The 17,529-nt window shown below is 43.4% G+C and overlaps 1 protein-coding gene across 4 annotated transcripts in view; it reads right to left on the bottom strand.

Annotated features, from left to right (window-relative positions):
• Nucleotides 1-13,334, bottom strand: part of MGAT5 (alpha-1,6-mannosylglycoprotein 6-beta-N-acetylglucosaminyltransferase) — a 160,591-nt gene extending 147,257 nt beyond the window's left edge. The window contains exon 1 of one of the 4 annotated variants that reach the window (XM_077320240.1): nucleotides 13,271-13,334. The gene's annotated coding sequence lies outside the window, so the exon portion shown is untranslated. Of the gene's footprint in view, nucleotides 1-10,840; nucleotides 11,192-12,714; nucleotides 12,735-12,881; nucleotides 13,192-13,270 lie in introns of those variants that run through there. The other 3 variants (XM_077320237.1, XM_077320239.1, XM_077320238.1) reach the window with 3 other exon arrangements.
• Nucleotides 13,335-17,529: the final 4,195 nt, after the last annotated feature.

The following is a 17,529-nucleotide window of genomic DNA, read 5'->3' on the forward strand; positions in this document are numbered from 1 at the left end:
CAGCTTTTAAATTGAAATAGCCCCACTCACCAGTCTGATGAGATTGAGCATAATGTTGCCTTTTAGGAAAACAGACCATTAAATATCACTTTAAAATGCATTAAAGAAATGAAACAAATAAGACATGCTTCAGTATTTAAGAGCCTACAGAAACAGTGAGATGAAACACTTGGACTAGAAGGAAATACTTAAGTTACATTATTTCCCCTACATCATTCCTAACAGGATCCAGTCTCACATGCAGCTAAGGCCAAGTTCTCTACTGCAGTGCATCGAGTAGCAACAGCACAGCCTTTCCTGACTGGCCAGGGGATGACAGATACTCCTCCAGACTCCAACAAAAAGGGGCCTGATAACACTTATCAAACAGCAGTAATAATTGACAGCCTCCAGAAACAACACAGAGTAAGAGATGGCATAGTTTTGCAGTAGCAACCTCCAGCCATCAAAATAATCTTCCATATAATCCTGAATATCAAATCTGCACCTGTTAAGAGCATTGGAATGACTGTTAAATGGATTCCAGTTTATTGTGACCAGGCATAATAAGAATTTTAACATATTACTCCATGGTACATTTACTGCATCATTGTAAAATATTCGATGCCATGTGTGGTGCTTTACAAAACCAGCACTCTGAAAATTATATTAAAGTGATTTTTAAGTTGCATGATGTAGCTATAGCTGAGACACATTACTTCAAATGAGGATAAATTAAATTATTTTAAAATATCAAGAGCTGTCTGTAGGTAACTCCCTTCCTGCAGGAGACTTCTACCTCTACATGGTATACCTGGGGGTCCCTGTCCAGCATCATGATAATTAGCTATAGACTTCATGCCGAATACCATATTTCTTTTAACAAGGATAAGAAGTTGCTTAAATTGTTGCAAAGGGCTGGCTAACACACTGCATCTTAGTGTTCCACTTTCAACTAATACACAGCTATAGTTCACATATATAATTCTCAAAACCATTTATTCATGTTGTTTTTTCCATTTATGAATAAACATGTGTACTTAATTTATTTAGCAATTATATTTAGTTTTCCATTGCCTACGGTCTTCAATATTCAGACTGCTGAGAACACAGAAATCTCATGTTTGCCTAAGAATTGCAGTGAGGCTGAAGGGTTCTTACTGACTGTGTAATTTACTTCAGAAAAGGATGACTGGAAGCCAGCCACAACTGATGGAGGAAGCAGGATCAAGGTTTTGTTATTTGACTAGAGAATTATGGCTTTCAAGGGCCCTGCCCTTGTTCAGAATCACACTGATTATTTAGTCAGCCAAAGGGTGAAGGTTGTCTCAGCTGGCATCATCGGTCAACATGAAGATTGACGCTCTACAGAACTTGAATGATCCCAAATACTTTGATCACTATACTGATGGGCAACAGTGAAGAAGGTGATAAGGCTAATCAGCTCTGCTAACAAAGGGTCTGAACTAGCGCCTTTTGGAGCAACAAAACAATCTTTCTAAAGCAACAGGTGTTTTTATTGCTTTAAGCCTAAGCAAGGTAAGTGCTACCTGCTCTCTAGTTCTTCACTTACCTATTTAATTTACCTCATGTGTCTCAGTACCACAGAGGCCTGTGCTAAGACAGCAGTGTTAGTAGCTGTAGAAAAAGAGGAGGAGGAGTTGGTTTTTATATGCCGCTTTTCTCTACCCAAAGGAGTTTCAAAGCGGCTTACAGTTGCCTTTCCTTTCCTCTCCCCAGAACAGACACCCTGTGAGGTACGTGAGGCTGAGAGAGCCATGATATCACTGCTCAGTCAGAACAGCTTTATCAGTGCCGTGGCCAGCCCAAGGTCACCCAGCTGGATACATGCGGGGGAGTGGGGAATCAAACCCGCCTTGCCAGATTAGAAGTCCATACTCCTAACCACTATACCAACATTCCCCCTGTTCCAGACCCCATAGGCAGTTTTCCACAGCCTGCATTCATATTAGAATCATAGAATCACAGGGTTGGAAGGGACCTCCAGGGTCATCTAATCCAACCCCCTGCACAGTGCAGGAACTCACAATTACCTGTCTGCTCTCAGTGATCCCAATTTCATGCCCAAGTGATCCTCACCCCAACAAAAATCTCCAGAATCCAGGCTGGCTGAAAGAGAATTCACCTACCATCCCACAGTGGTGATCAGCAATTCCCTGGGTATGTAAGGAAGAGACAGACACTGACACATCCCTTCCTGCCCACCCACTCACCTTCAGCACAGATCATACCTATACATGCTGAGTGATGTCTAGAAGCACCTGTGGTTATTTACAGTGCTGCTTTTAAAAGACGTGTTCAGAGGTGGTCTGCAATTGCATGTGGCCATATTATGATTCTGGTATTCTGAGATTTTGTAAAATCAGGTTAGCCTGGACCATCCAGATCAGAAGACATAAGGAATGAAAAACAGATAATAAATCAAAGGGAAAATAATAACACCTGCATGCATAAACCCTTCATTATGGTCAGTAGATTCAACAAGAAATTGATACATAAAGAATCAGAGTACTCAGTGCATGTCCTTATTTCTGAGCTTCAAAAATTCTATGAACCCCATATGAATCATCTTCTAAACAAGGGCTGCAAAAACTCTATACAGATAAAGATTTTTTTGCTAGCGGTTGCTAAGTTGTGAAATTACGTCGTCCTCTCTGTTTCTATAAACAGAAAGTATTCCTTTTACCAGGCATATTTTAAATATTCTATTTATAACCATCCATGAGCATCCATATAAGGAGGATGGCTTATTTTTCTTTTAAAAGTTAGTATCCCACAACAAGTATCCCAGGCAATACTATGGCTAGTTTCATCTGACTTTCATAGTCCATAGGCTTCAGCCGTAAAAGAAATGAGGCCCAGTGCACTAAGGCCTAACAAAACAGCTAACAGAAAAAGGAAGAAAAGCTGGAATGGGCCTTCACACCACAGAAATCTGCATAATAGTCGATCTCAAGAATCCAAAGTATACCAAGGATTAAGAGCAGGAGGATGACTTGAAACAAAGGAGTCAAATAAACCTGAGCCCTAGCTTGAAAAACGGTTCTTTGTTCTTAGACTTTACTTAATGAATTGAACATAACTTCCTTATGCCTAAATCTCCTGATTGTTTTGAACTTTAACCGAAGCCACAGCATATGTTTGGGGGGGGGGGGTGACCCAATTTTCTGCAGTAAGTCCCAGGCTTGGTTTGATGCTCTGCTTTTAACAAACCCATTAAAGGTATTATAGAAGGCAAATATGTAAAATGTCCAGGAATTCTACTCATGGGGAAAAAACCCTGCATTTCCTCCTGTTCTTTCACAGGAAAAAGTGGAAGTTTTGAGAAACTTATATATATGCAAACCTAAACCTATTTTGCTACTTCAGCAACACAGAATGCAACACTTATAACTCAACTAGTATATAAACTAGTATTAATATGCCTTTATGGAATTTATTATAAATAACCTAATTTTAATCAAGCAAAATTGCAAACGCACCCATACTAAAGTGAGAGACAGCTGCAAACCACTGTACCTTATGATGTTCTAGTACATTTCATTCATCCTAAAAGTGTGTGTATACATTTTCTCACAAGAGGTTCTCTCCCCTCCCTCCCCACCTCAGTGTTCTTTGAAATTTCCCAATTTTCCAATCAGGAAAAAAATCTTTGAAAAAAAAATTCAGGCCTCCATATGAGCACACTTTAGTGTTGTATAGTCAAACTTCCCCAAATTCACAAATGATAATTCAAGAAAGCAATTTTTTAGAAATCCCATCACAGGAAAACAAGAAGATACAAGACTCCAAAGAAAATCCCCCCAAAAGTAGGTGTATTAATTCTCCATTTATCCACTTTGAAAATGGAAGATGATCACTGCAATCTTTCTTTCAAATGAAACCTCAACAGTGCTTGGGTGTTTCACTTTCCCATACATATCTGTCATGTTCAATAACACCTACAGATGACATCTCCATGATGGAATGATACTTTAATTACATCTCCATGATGGAATGATTGGATCACAAAAGGAGTTAGCAGAAGCCAAGCACTCCTAGTTTCAGTAGGGAACAAAATTAGCCTTGTTCAAGTTCATGATCACATGGTGATAGTCAACAAAATACAGTGTCACATTTAACTATTTCTAGAAGCTAATAAGAGCCTCTTGTGGAGCAGAGTGGTAAGGCAGCAGATATGCAGTCTGAAAGCTCTGCCCATGAGGCTGGGAGTTCAATCCCAGCAGCCAGCTCAAGGTTGACTCAGCCTTCCATCCTTCTGAGGTCGGTAAAATGAGTACCCAGCTTGCTGGGGGGTAAATGGTAATGACTGAGGAAGGCACTGGCAAACCACCCCGTATTGAGTCTGCCATGAAAACGTTTGAGGGCATCACCCCAAGGGTCAGACATGACCCAGTGCTGCACAGGGGATACCTTTATCTTTAGAAGCTAATAATTCCTTTAGCAGCTTCCATGAGCCACTCTGTGGACCAGAATGCAAGCAGACAGACCAGCAAAGTTTTCATATTTCATACATGTTATTTTAAACATATCTACATATATAATAATTTATATATTTAATTATTTGTGCCAGGAAGATGACCCAGTCTGGAGACATATGAAAAAAACTGTTTAGAAAAGCAAAAATTAGTACTTTTCTTTGCAGTCCAGTTTCAAATCTGAACTTTAAAATGCACTTCACAAAGAACAGATTCATAGGGTGAATACAAATTTAGATCACTTGAGAACCAAAGCAGTTATAGAATTTACCACATCCTTAGCAGACACCTGCACTATAACTTCCCAGGCATGGTGCAGGTGTCTGCTAAGGATGTGGTAAGTGTAATGCCACTAATAGAAACATCTGCCTTTTTCATAGCAATGTCAGATGAAAGTCATGTTTACCGTGTGAAAAGTGGGTCATATATCATATATTTTTAAGGCATATATCCTAACAAGAAGGGATCCATAAGGATTTGCAAGAGCATCTCCTTATTCCCTCTCCAGTATGCGCCCTTTTCTGAAAATCACCACAACCACTCCCTTTTACCTGCTTCTTTCTCTCCTTCCCACCCCACCAACCTAGCTATCTTTAAATGCCCCATCAACTTTTCTTCCTTCCCTCCATGGAAGCCTCTTCCCAGGAAAACTTGGACTCAGTTGTGCAGTGCTAGCCAGATGCCAGGAACAGCTATGAGGTAGGAAACTTGTGGGAAATACTTCAATTTCTCCTGTATCCAGACGCTATGTCTTCTTTTCCTCTTCTCATGGCATCACCCATAACCTCAACTTTCCCATCCATCATCCTATTATCGGCCCCTATCTTTAGCTTTATGTTTACATTATTATTTATACCTACCTTTCCCCACACTGGGGACCAAAAGCAGCTTACATCATTCTCCTTTTCACAACTCTCCTAGTTCCTATTCTGAAACTCTAACCACGTGATTTCCATGGTGGTGGTTGGTTGCTGCTGAACAGTAACAAGCAGCCTGACCTGGATGAGTAATGCTTGTTGGGTGGTAACAAGTTGCCAGATGACTGCTGCCAGACCTGGCCCAGATGAGTCCTTCTCTCAAAGGCCAAAACACCACTGAAAGGATCCTCCCCTCTCACTGCCTTTTAGTGACAAAAACCAAGGCTTGAAGGTTGGCAATACTGCTGCGGGTTGCTCAACAGTAGTCACTGCTTTTTTTTTCCTTTTAAGCTACAGGCTCTGTTTCTATTTCGAGGGGTAACTTCCTAAAGTTCTTCATATTCCCGATGTTTTTGCAACTGAAGGGAACTAAGTAAAGATGCATACTTGTGAAGTATGTTGCTGTCAAAAATAGTTCACTATTAGAGAACTTAGATAATTCTCCACCAACTCCTTTACACTTATGATGCTAAAACAAAGAGGTAGAATTTGGGGGTAGAATTTTTCAAACACACATAAAACAAGCTTACTTATGTAACTGATGCAGGATAGGAAACTTTGTGGAGCAGACCTAAGTATCACTATTCTCAATTCTCTATACTGCAACAGTATAGCAATGCAAATAAAAGTAGCACATACACGTTCAGGCAGTGTCAAAGCACCACCTTTTGTTTTCTCATGACTATTGCAAAACCTACTTCTTTATTCCCATCATTTCCAATTTCTACCAATTTTGTATACAGTTATGAGAAATGCATTGCTAAAACACAATTATAAAGTTATTATTTAATACATCTACATCTTATTTTTTTAAAAATAGCTGCTTTGAAGATATAGGCTTATTTATATATTGCCTAAAGTAGCTTAGAACTCCTTTCCTTCATTTATCCATGCAACACTGTAAGGTAGCTGCCCCCAGTATATCCCACCAGCATCCACGACAGAATGGGGATCCAAAACCTGGGTTTTCCAGAACCTAGTCCAATAATCTGACAACTACATGACAAGTCTAGAGCAATGCATTTTAAAGTGAAATCTATAATCCTGCAAAATACAATCCAGAATGTCCTTCAATGTGGCCTTGGAATTTCATTACTGAATACTCATCAGCATCTTGCTAAAACTTTATTCAATAATATCCTTATTAAACTATTTTCAGCTCTTCCTAATTTCTCTTCAAAATTTTTCTCAAACTTAATATAATCTTGGTAGGAATACTAGCAATATTCACAAACAGATGGTTAAAGCATACATGTCATAATAAAGTTGCGTTGCAGCCTGGGCAATTGAATGATTTTCACTGAAATAAAATATGACTTGGCATTTGTATATTATTTTCAAGTCAAGAAATTTTACACCAAATGCCCATATTAGAAGGAGAGTCAGATATTTAAAGAGACCATCATTCCCTGGCAGGGAAAATCTGTATCAGGAACTTCCTGATGTATAACTCATCTCTTAATTGCTGCACCACACCACAAAACTTTGACAGCTAAATTAAAAATTCTGAAACTGTCAGGCTTCAGGACACTAGTGAGCATGAACATGATGATGAACTAAAGTTCATCATGAATTTGGGCCTGTTGAGGGTTCACCAAACAAAGTCTATGAACTGAACTGGAACAAACTACCACAAATTTTGGCACAATCTGTCGTGGCTCATGATGGTTTTACTCTTCAGGAAAAACAGCTGACTAGTTGTTCCCTGCCACTCAGCTCCTTGGTTAAATGGCTCGGAGCCATTTAGATCCTAATTTTAGCTCCAAGTTGGGTTTAAATAGCCAGCTTTCTGCTCCCCAGGAAAGCCACATGGAGCAGAAAGCAGGTTTAAATGACTCTCAGCAATATAAACCCTGCTTCTAGCTCCCCATGGCTTTTTATTGGGAGCAGAAAGGAGGGTTTAAATGGAAGGGGTGAAGAGCCTTCCTCCTGGGAGATCCCCATCCTTTCTGCTGACTACAGTTTGCCACAGCCAGTAGAAAGGTGGGAAGGAAGTTCCAGGAGATATCATCTCCTTTCTGTTAGCGGCTGTTTTTTTATGTTGTTTTGAAGTCTCTTCAAATGTTAAAGTATTGCACTTTAAAGGGACAGCACAAGACAGCCTGAAACAGCTGTTTCCTGCTGCTCAGCCTTTTTTGGGGGCTTTCTGCAAACCCTGTTAAAAGGCACTGTGGTCCCTTTCAATGGGGTTTGCAAACCCGATTTGGGGTTTGGTTTGAGGCTCAGCCACAAACCCTGACCCAAACTGCATTTCCCCAATGTGTGCCCATCTCTGTTTCAAAATACACTTCTAGCATTCATTGCTTCAAGGATTTATCTTGAGGTCATGATTGCATTCTGTGCCCTCAAGACACTTTTCCTGAATTGCAACAACCACAATACAATGCCATCAGCCAAATTATTCTAGTAATAACCATCAAAGAAACACTCTGTAACGTCTGTACCATTGTGACAAGGAACACTGCCCTAAAAAAGCAATAAAAGTTATATATCTCACTCATCAACAAGTTTGGCCACTTAATGTTTTTGGAATATGACAATCTTTTTTCAAACTAACTTTTCAGAATATGTGTTGTGGGGGAAAGGTTTGTGTACAAGAAGAGTTTACATAAAGACTGAGAGAGTATGGACATAGCTTCCAGATATTATGGGCCTACAAATAAGAAAGCCAATTGGCAAATTTAGTTATTACAAGAAAGACTCTAGTATAGTCTACCACCAAATGAATTTCATCTAAAAACTGATGGCCTGTGTCATTATGATTCCCTGAATGAATAGATCAGGTTTTGTGCAAAACAACAAACATACATTTCCCCTTTTCAGTTTGTATTCATTGTTGATGTTTTTTGTACCTTTCATGGACAATACCGAATGGCCAACACCTTTGTCAAGCATTTCTGAACACAATAGTTGTACCAGTCTAGCAACCTTTCACAGTGGTTGAAACAGAGCTTCAACCAGCCATTTTAGTTGTCCACTCATAATGATCTCTTTTCTTATATATCATCATAAATGGGTTAACATTTGTGAGTATGTTTCCCTTTAAAGAACTACTGAAATTGTTGTGAAAATAATGTCAGGTTAATTGGTATTTATCCTAGATCTATATATATCTCTTTTCTCATACAAGTTTTTCCATTACTCCAGTCCAAAGAATGAAAGAATCCAAGTGCACATTGGAAGATGAATATGTATAATCAACAAAAACACTTAAGTGCAGATAACTCATTCACTATGCAGAATTTGAGATTACAAAGAACAGAAATCTCATCTACATTTACCCAAGCTTGCTGGAAAATTATTTCAAATTCCTAGGAACTGGTAAATGAGAAAACAAACCAAACAAAAGCAGAGCAATTATGATAACTATTATGTTCAAAGATAAAATGGAGCAGGGAAAAACAATCTATCGAGCCCTCACTCCCTTGGCAGAAGGGCAGAACAAATGCAATAAACAAACACATATAGACATTGGTTACTAGTTGAGGTTTTATGCTTATGTTTATCTTTATCTATTTGGCTATCTAAAACTGAAGTCAGACAGTGTCATGATTGTACATTATGTTTCTATTTTCAGATTAAATAACAATACTGCTCTGGGCATAATTTTGGATTTTATGCCCTTGTTTACCTTTTTGATACCCTAAATTTATTTAGATAATTTCTACCCCGCACCTCCTCACTCGGATCGACTTACAATATTTAAAATACAATAGAAAAAAATTCAATACAAATAAATAAATGTAATAAATAGAGCAATAAAGTTAATTTAAACATCAACTTGACAACAAATTACTTGGGGAAAAATTGGTCTGATATGCCCTACAAAGCCTGAAGATCCTTCAGGGTATGAACTTCCCCAGGGAGCTGATTCTAAAAAGAAGAAGAAGAGGCAACCACTGAAAATGCCCTTGCCCTGGTGGTCGTCAAATAGGGAATTCATGGGCCTGGCACTTGTAAAAGGCCTGCAAGAGTAATTTAAGGAGATGGGGTGGGGTTATACAGGGAGAGACATTCTTATAGGTAGGATGGTCCAAGATTATCAAGGGCTTTATAGGCCAAAAACAGCACTTTGAGTAGCACCAAAAGCAAAAAATAAATAAAAATTGATGTTATATGTACATACAATGGGGACCCAGTCAGCAAACTAGCAGCTGCATTCTGGACCACATGAAGCTTCCAAAGCATCCTCAAATACAGTCCTTAGTACAGCATGTTGAAGTAGTCTAATGTGGAGGTGACCATCCCATGGATCACAATGGGAAGTTTAGAAAGGGATAGACCGAGCCAGCAGGCAGGCTCAGAATAGGTGATAAAGCACCATCTTTACAACCCTGGACACATGTCTGTTCACAGTAAGGGAAGAAATCGAGCCACACTCATAAACTCCCAATGGAGTCTAGTGCAGAGGCTAGAATCCATAAACTGCAGGTAAAACCCACCATCCCTGACCTACCCAACCACATGATCTCTGGTTTTGAAGGGCTTAGCTTCAATCAACTCTTACCTAAACAATTCACTATGGCATCCAGGCACAAGGCCAGGGTTCTATAATTTGTGTGATGGAAATTAGACTCAAAGAAATATTGCTATTTAATCTGAAAGCAGAAACATAATCTACAATCATAACATCCTATGACTTCAGTGGAATCTGATATAGAATGAAGACAAAATAGGCCCAAATGAAAAGATTGCAGCAAAACCTCTCTTCCAAAAAAGTTTTTTAGATTATCCTGTCAGTGTCAAATTTGGAGGCACTTATTTCCTCGGATTAACAGTGAAGTTTTCGCAACTGCAACTAACACAGAATACAAGGTTACCAGTTTCTGCACCTAGTGGGCAAAAAAGCTTTAGCTAGTCCTTGCTTGTGAAACGCAAGTACACCACATTATCTTTTACTACTGATATATACTTGTCCTCACTGCTTCATTTACTGTCATCTCCAACGGTGCTACATCTGAAATACCCTGTGGATAGGCCCATCTTTCTGCTTTTCTCCATCCGGTATACAAATTATATTGACAGAAAATAGACTGACAGCATGCTATACCATGCTTGGGAAATCTTAGTGCCAAGATTTCATATTCTCTCCTTGCTACACTTAGCACAAAGTGCCTCTACACCCTGCAAACATGCCAAAGATATGAATATAATGTCATGTTACCAGTTAGAAAAAGGTTACATAATTTGAAAGCAGAATGGAAGGACAATGCAACAGCTGCTCTTCAGTGACCTGTAAGTGTTAATAGCATAACAGATGGAAGAAACATGGGCACAGACCCATAAGCATATTTAATAATCTGCTCCTATCTTGTCTGCACCAAAACAGCTACAGCCATCATGGTGCAGTGATTAAGAGGAATCCTTCCCACTCCTCCATATGAAGCCCACTGGGTGACCTTGGCCCAATCACAGTTCTCTTAAAACTCTCTCAGCCCCACCTACCTCACAAGATGATGTTGTGGGGAGAGGAAGGGAGGAACTTATAAGCCGCTTTGAGACTCCTTATGAAAAATGGGATGTAGCACTTGTTCTTCTACATTGGATGCCAGTTTGCTTCTGTGTTCTGTTCAAAGTGCTGGTTATAACTTTTTGCAGACCTCTGATGAGCCATCCTTACCCATATATGCCCCAGTGCAACAACACCTGTCACACTGTTCTCCCACTTAAGGTGGCCTACCCAGCATCTACTACAGCCTGTTCCTTTCCTACAATGGCTCCAGGGACAGATTAAGGCCAACAGATGCCCTAAAAACAGATAAACAATGGTGCTCCTTGGCCCTTCCATTGCTTAACTGATAATATATATTAAGACTTGATAAGTGCTGTAGATGAAATAAGAGACACCACAACTATGTTAAATATAAACTGAAAAAATTGACACTAAATAACAATAAGCAGTATAAGCATAAAACCCCTTTGTGGTGGCCTTACTCCTATATTGATAATATATATCGATAATAAGGGCTGAAAGGTCCCCTCTCACCTTGTGGGATGTAAGGGGGGTGAAGCTTCATCTTAAAAGGGCTGTTAAAATGGATTTGTGAGGGCTTTTAACCAGTTTAAAATCTGCAGGCATTTCCTGGGCATGGGCTTAGGCAGTGCTGCATTTTGTATTTATTTTAAAAACTGGAACTGTATGGCAGTTAGGGGCACAAGGGAAAGGTGACACACTAATTATTTTCGTAAAATAAATCTCATTTTCAAGCCCCAAGAAGCTGCCTTCTGCTATCATGCTGTTTTGCATGCACCTTCAGACAGTCCCCAGCAACTGTCAGGAAGGGGGGGGGGAAGAAGGCAGGTGACAAACTGCTGGCAGACTGCCCCCCCCCATCTACAACCAGGCCAATGCAGCACACAGCCACTAGCCCAGGCCTGGGGGGGGGGGGGAGAGAGAATCAAGGCCCACGCGGGTTCAGCGCCAGGAAAAGGTTGCAGTCATCCCCTAACAGAAACAGGACTGAGGGAAGGGAGCAACAATCGGCCTTCACCGACACGGGGAGGGGAGGGCACCGTTTCTCTTACACGGAGACCACACAACGGCTGTGAGAAAAGACGTCTTGAGCCGTGCCCTGAAAAGAACAGGCACCAAGCGGGGGAAGGGGGGAAGCCGCGGCTCTCGCCTTCATCCCATCCTTTCAACGCTCGACTCGTAGGTACGGCCTCTCGAGCTAGGCGGAGGCCGGAGAACTGACCCTGTGGCCACAGAGGAGAAAGGGAAAGGCTGAAGGTGCTCCCTCCGCAGACAGTTCCGCTGACCCGAAACCGGGGCGGGAAGAGCACTTTTATCCAAACACAAGACGACAAGAGCGATGGAGCAGCTGCGATCTGCCGGGCGCTCTGGCGACACAGCACGCAGCCGCCTTCCCCGCCAGACAAAATCGGAGACGCACCGCGCGAGGCAGGCAGGCAGGCAGGCGGGAAGGAGCGAGGGGAGAGGGCGGTCAAAGTACGCGGGACGGGACGGGACAGGCGCCGAGGCGGCAGCCGGGGAGCCGCCGCCCCCACCCACGAACGGGGAGAGGCTGCGCCGGCGGGAAAGTGCGAGACGCCGCCGACAGAGCCCCGCCAGCTCAGCTCTCCCGCTCGCCCCGACGGCCGAGGGAAGAGACGCAGCCAGGGCCGGTCCTCATCGACTGCTGCGCGCCCCCGCCGCCCGGCCACTTCGCCCCCTTTCCTCCACGCCACCCTATGCGGGCAGCGAGCCGCTCTGCCTTCCCCCAGCCCTCCAAGGGAAGCACGCGAAGCAGCCGCCTGCCCAACTAGGGCACGAGTGACGGAGAGGCGGCGGCCCCCTCCTCACTCACTCCCTCCCTCACCGGCGCCCGGCAACACCGCGGCCGCCCCCCGCCCGGCCTTTTGCAAGCGCAGGAGAAGCGAAGCGGCGCTGCCAGCAGAGCTTCCTGATGTTGCTTTATGTAGGGCAGGGAAAGAGAGCGCCGGGGGGGGGGGGGGGGAGAGGGGCGAGCCAAACCAAACCTCTTACCAGCTCCTCCTGCGCCGCTTGCGAGCTGCCGCCATCCTCTCCCATCCTCTCCCCCTCTGCCCTCCAGCGACGGGACCGCTGTTAGGCTCCCTCCCCGCCGAACGGGCGAGGAGGCCAGACCTGGAGCGACGACACAGCCGCTGCCGCTCTTCTGATCGCTGCCGCCGCCGCGGAGGCGCCGCCGAGCTGGGCTACGGCCAGACCCACAATCCCAGCTCCGCGGCTGGCGGGCGGCGGTTCCCCGGGCGCTGCTGCTGCCTCTGCTGCCGCTACTGCAGGGTCAGGGAGCCCGGGCCGAGCAGGGAGCGCCTACAGGCTGGCCGCCCGGCCGGGAGCGTGCACGGCAGCCTCGCCTCGTCAGAGCCAGGAGGCGTCTCCAAACTACCCACCCTGGCGAGAAGCGTGCGAAGCGAAACGCCGCAGTAAGGGAGCGTCTGCAAAGCGGAATCTTTTCTCTAGCGCGGGAGGAGCAGAGCGAAGCCGGACGAAGATGGGCGGTCCGTTGGGTCACGGCTCAGGAGGGGCGCGTGGATGCGCCCTTGTGCCTCGAGGAGCAGCAGCGTGCCTGTCCGCAGTTCTCGAGCACGCAAGTAAGCAAGACTTCCCCATGGGAGGGGAGAGGGTTAACTTTTAACCACCATCCCGTCCTCTGAGTGTGTGTGTGGGTCTAAGTGTGTAAAACAAGACCGCATGAGCAGGAAGCATCTGCCGATGTCCTGCCTGGTTGTTCTGAAGTCCACACCAACTAGTAAAATTTTACAGGTGTTTGCAAATGCCCCTTCTGTGCCAGAGTCGCTCGGTTATCGGCTGTTTTTAGATAAACCTGACTTTCCATTTTAACCGGCAAGCCTTTGTTTACATCTCCTCTCCCCTCTTTCCTAGGATTTAAGCATTGCCAGAAGCCTCTAGAAACCTTTCTGCAGCGCAGGTTTCCTTACCTTGACAGATAAGGAGACAAAAACACTTCTCTAGAAGTTGGTCCCTCCCCACTTGGAATAAAACGGGACATACTTGTGAACAGGCCTGCTTAGAAAGGCTCCAGGAAATGCTAGATGGAACAAGTAATACAGCAGATCATGTTTTACATGTTCAGACTAGGGACCCAACAAAGGTTTTCTGAGAATGATAGCATGTGCTGCAAACCCCCAGTCCCTGAACCCATTCCATGTACTCAACCATATAAATCCTGGAGTAACATTTTCTATTTTATTCATGAACTAGCTTCAAAGCACGTTCATAAGAACGGGCTTTGAAAGGGTCCTCCCCGTGAGCTTCCCTGCTACTTTCCAGGCCACCGGGAAGCGCTGAGGGCAAGGGGGGTGGGGGAGAGGGAGTGCTTCCTGGTGGCCTGGAAAACACATCCAGAGCCTCTGTGAGGCCCCAGGTGTGCTTTCCAGGCCTTTGGGAAGCCCCCCCCCCCCGGCACCGGGCCTCTTACCTGCGGCCCTGCAAGTGGAGTGGCAGAGTCACAGACGTGCCTGGCTCTAACAGCCAGGCAAGTCTGTGAGGCAAGGGGTAAGGGCTTGGTGAGGGAGGGTGGGAGCACCCTCTGGATAGTTTTTTTTTCCATATAATTCCAAAACAATGTCCATTGCTTTGCATATTTTCCAAGATCGGGATCTTTGTAGATGGCAGACAATTTGGCAACTTCAGCGTAGTCCGCCAGTTTTGTTAACCGCTCTTCAGTCGAAGGAATACAAGGGCTCTTCCATTTAGAAGCAAAAACAATTCTGGCTGCAGAAGTCGCATGCATAAATAAAACTCTATGATCTTTGTGGACCCTGCCCTCCAAAAGGTTCAATAGAAATAGCTCTGGTTTTTTTTCAAAATTAAATTTTAACATTTTTAAAAATTCCACAAGTATATTCTCCCAATATTGTCTTGCTTTCTTACATTCCCACTACATGTGAAAAAAGTCACCCCTCTCCTGTTTACATTTCCAACATTTGTCGCAAATTTTTTTATTCCATTTAGCTAACTTAACTGGAGTAAGATGCCAACGGTAAATCATTTTATAAATATTCTCTATAATAGAGTAACAAGGGGTGAATCGCATTTCAAACTTCCATAACCTTTCCCAAGTGTCCAAACTCACTGTGTTGCCAAAATCCCTAGCCCAAGAAATCATTACTTCTTTGACTTTTTCATCTTCCATATTCCATTCTAACAGCTGCTTGTAGAGTTTTGAAATTTCTTTACCCTCCTGTTCTAATATTTCTTTCTGAAATCTAGATTTTTGTATATTAAAACCCTTTTCTTTATGTATTTTAAACAATTCCGCCATTTGATAATATAAAAACCAATCTATCCTATGATCTCAAAGGTCTTCTCTTGATTTCAGTTTAACAGTTTTTCCATCAATATAAATTAATTCTCTATAGGTAGTGGTCCCCAACCTTTTTATCACCGGGGACCAGTCAATTTTACTGAGGCCCGAGGGGGGGGTAGTCTTTTGCCAAGGGACGTCGCCACTGCCTGAGCCCCTGCTCCACTTGCTTTCCCCACCGGTGCCCCTGACTTCCCGCCGCTCGCTGGGGGCATTGCCAGCAGCATCTACGAAGTGCCATGCTGAGGGGGAGCCCCAGCCATGGTGGCTGCCAGAGAGCACCAAAGGTGAGCCAGCGGCAGGGCAGCCCCCGTGGCAGCAGCCGGGGAGGAGGACGAGGAGGAGCTGTGGTCCGGTACCGACTGATCTACGAACTGGTACTGGTCCCCGGACCGGGGGTTGGGGATCATTGCCTGTAGGTATATCAGTTAGGGGTTTCCTTTAATCCCCAAAGTCTCTACATTTTTTCCGGAGAGAGCCATAATGGGGCATAAGGTTCCATCCTGTTTTTATATCTCTTCCAGTTATTAAGTTTCTTCTTATACAATGGTCCTTAAACTCTTTATGTATAACATCTTTATCATGACATATATATTGGTGCCAACTAAAAGTTTATTAAAACCTTCTAGTTCCAACAATCTAGTATCTTTCAGAAGTCACCATTCCTTTATTCATGTCAATGATGCTGCTTCATGGTAAAGTTGAAGATTTGGAGGGGAAAAACCGCTTCTAACTTTATCATCTGTTAACAAGGGGGAGGGGAACCCTTGGGTTTCTTGATGACCCTGGAAGGGTTTCCTGAATGGGTGGAAGTTATTATTTTATATTTGTTATATTTGACCCACCCACTCCTCCCAAGATGGCCTGCTTCCCAACCATATTCTACACAATTGTGCCACTTCTGAAGTTTTTCAAAGCCTGAAAAATGTCTCAGGGTTTTCTCAACAGTAAAAAGTTTGAGAAAAGCTGTCTGGCACAGTGTGCTACCAGCATAACTGAGGAATCGCCTATTCTTTATGAACCTGTGTTACTGCTATGGTCATACTCCTAGGCCCTACTATGGGTGTCTGAGATTAGATGGGCCTTCTCAGTTATGGCACTAGAACTCTGGAATTTAATGCCCCACAAGGAAACCTATTTGTCCCCTTCTGTTGCTGTCTTCGACCAGCAGATATTTCATTTAGCATTCCCTTGGTAATCCATCCTTGCTGCCCAATATTTTAATTCTTGTCATTGTTTCTTTTTATGTGTTTAATTCTGGGTTTAATTCTGCTCCTTATGTTGGTTTTAATGGTTTTAAGATGTTTTATTGTATATATTTTAATGTGCTACCTTGGTGGCCCATAAGGTAAAGGTAAAGGTATCCCCTGTGCAAGCACCGAGTCATGTCTGACCCTTGGGGTGATGCCCTCTAGAGTTTTCATGGCAGACTCAGTACGGGGTGGTTTGCCAGTGCCTTCCCCAGTCATTACCGTTTACCCCCCAGCAAGCTGGGTACTCATTTTACCGACCTCGGAAGGATGGAAGGCTGAGTCAACCTTGAGCCGGCTGCTGGGATCGAACTCCCAGCCTCATGGGCAAAGCTTTCAGACGGCTGCCTTACCACTCTGCGCCACAAGAGGCTCCTAGGTGGCCCATAAGAGGGCACAAATATAAGTTATACATTTTGTTAAATAACTGACTGGTCTTATAGCATCCCTAAGAGGAAGCTCTTTACTTTCAGTGGCAGAGTCCAAATTAGTTTGTGTCTTCTCAGAAATGGCAAGAAGGAACCAAGCACCACTCGTCATGACTAGCTTTGTCTGCTACATCAGAAAAGATATAAACAAGAGTCTAGAAATGACAACTGATGGGGGGGTTGATTTCTCTCACTTCTAAGGTCTCTAAGCTTCCATTGGTAAAGTAGTCCATATTTAAAAACAACAATTTGTACTGCTTTTGTTAAATTATCAAATAGTCAGTCGGCCATACTCCTGGAATAGGCTCAACTCCAATCTGGCTACATCTGTTCACATGGATAGATGAAGGATGGAATTAAGCAAGATTGAGCAAGTCCTAATGATTCTCATCCCCTCATTCTCCTGATTATCTTGCATAATGCATTAAGCAAGCAGTTCCTTTTATACATTCTGTTCTAATAATTCTCATCTACATAAATTTTACTTCACTGCCTGAACAATCCATGAGAAATTGACATATATGTTTTGACTAAATCAGATCCCTTTGACTGGTTTGATCACCTCTTGCTCTTAGATAGCATTTCTTAGTACCTCTTTCAGCAGCTGGAAACTTTCCATTTCATCTTTAGTTTCTGAGCCCTTA

This window comes from Paroedura picta, chromosome 2 (assembly GCF_049243985.1).
Source record: "Paroedura picta isolate Pp20150507F chromosome 2, Ppicta_v3.0, whole genome shotgun sequence".
In the NCBI taxonomy this organism is placed as follows: domain Eukaryota; kingdom Metazoa; phylum Chordata; class Lepidosauria; order Squamata; family Gekkonidae; genus Paroedura; species Paroedura picta.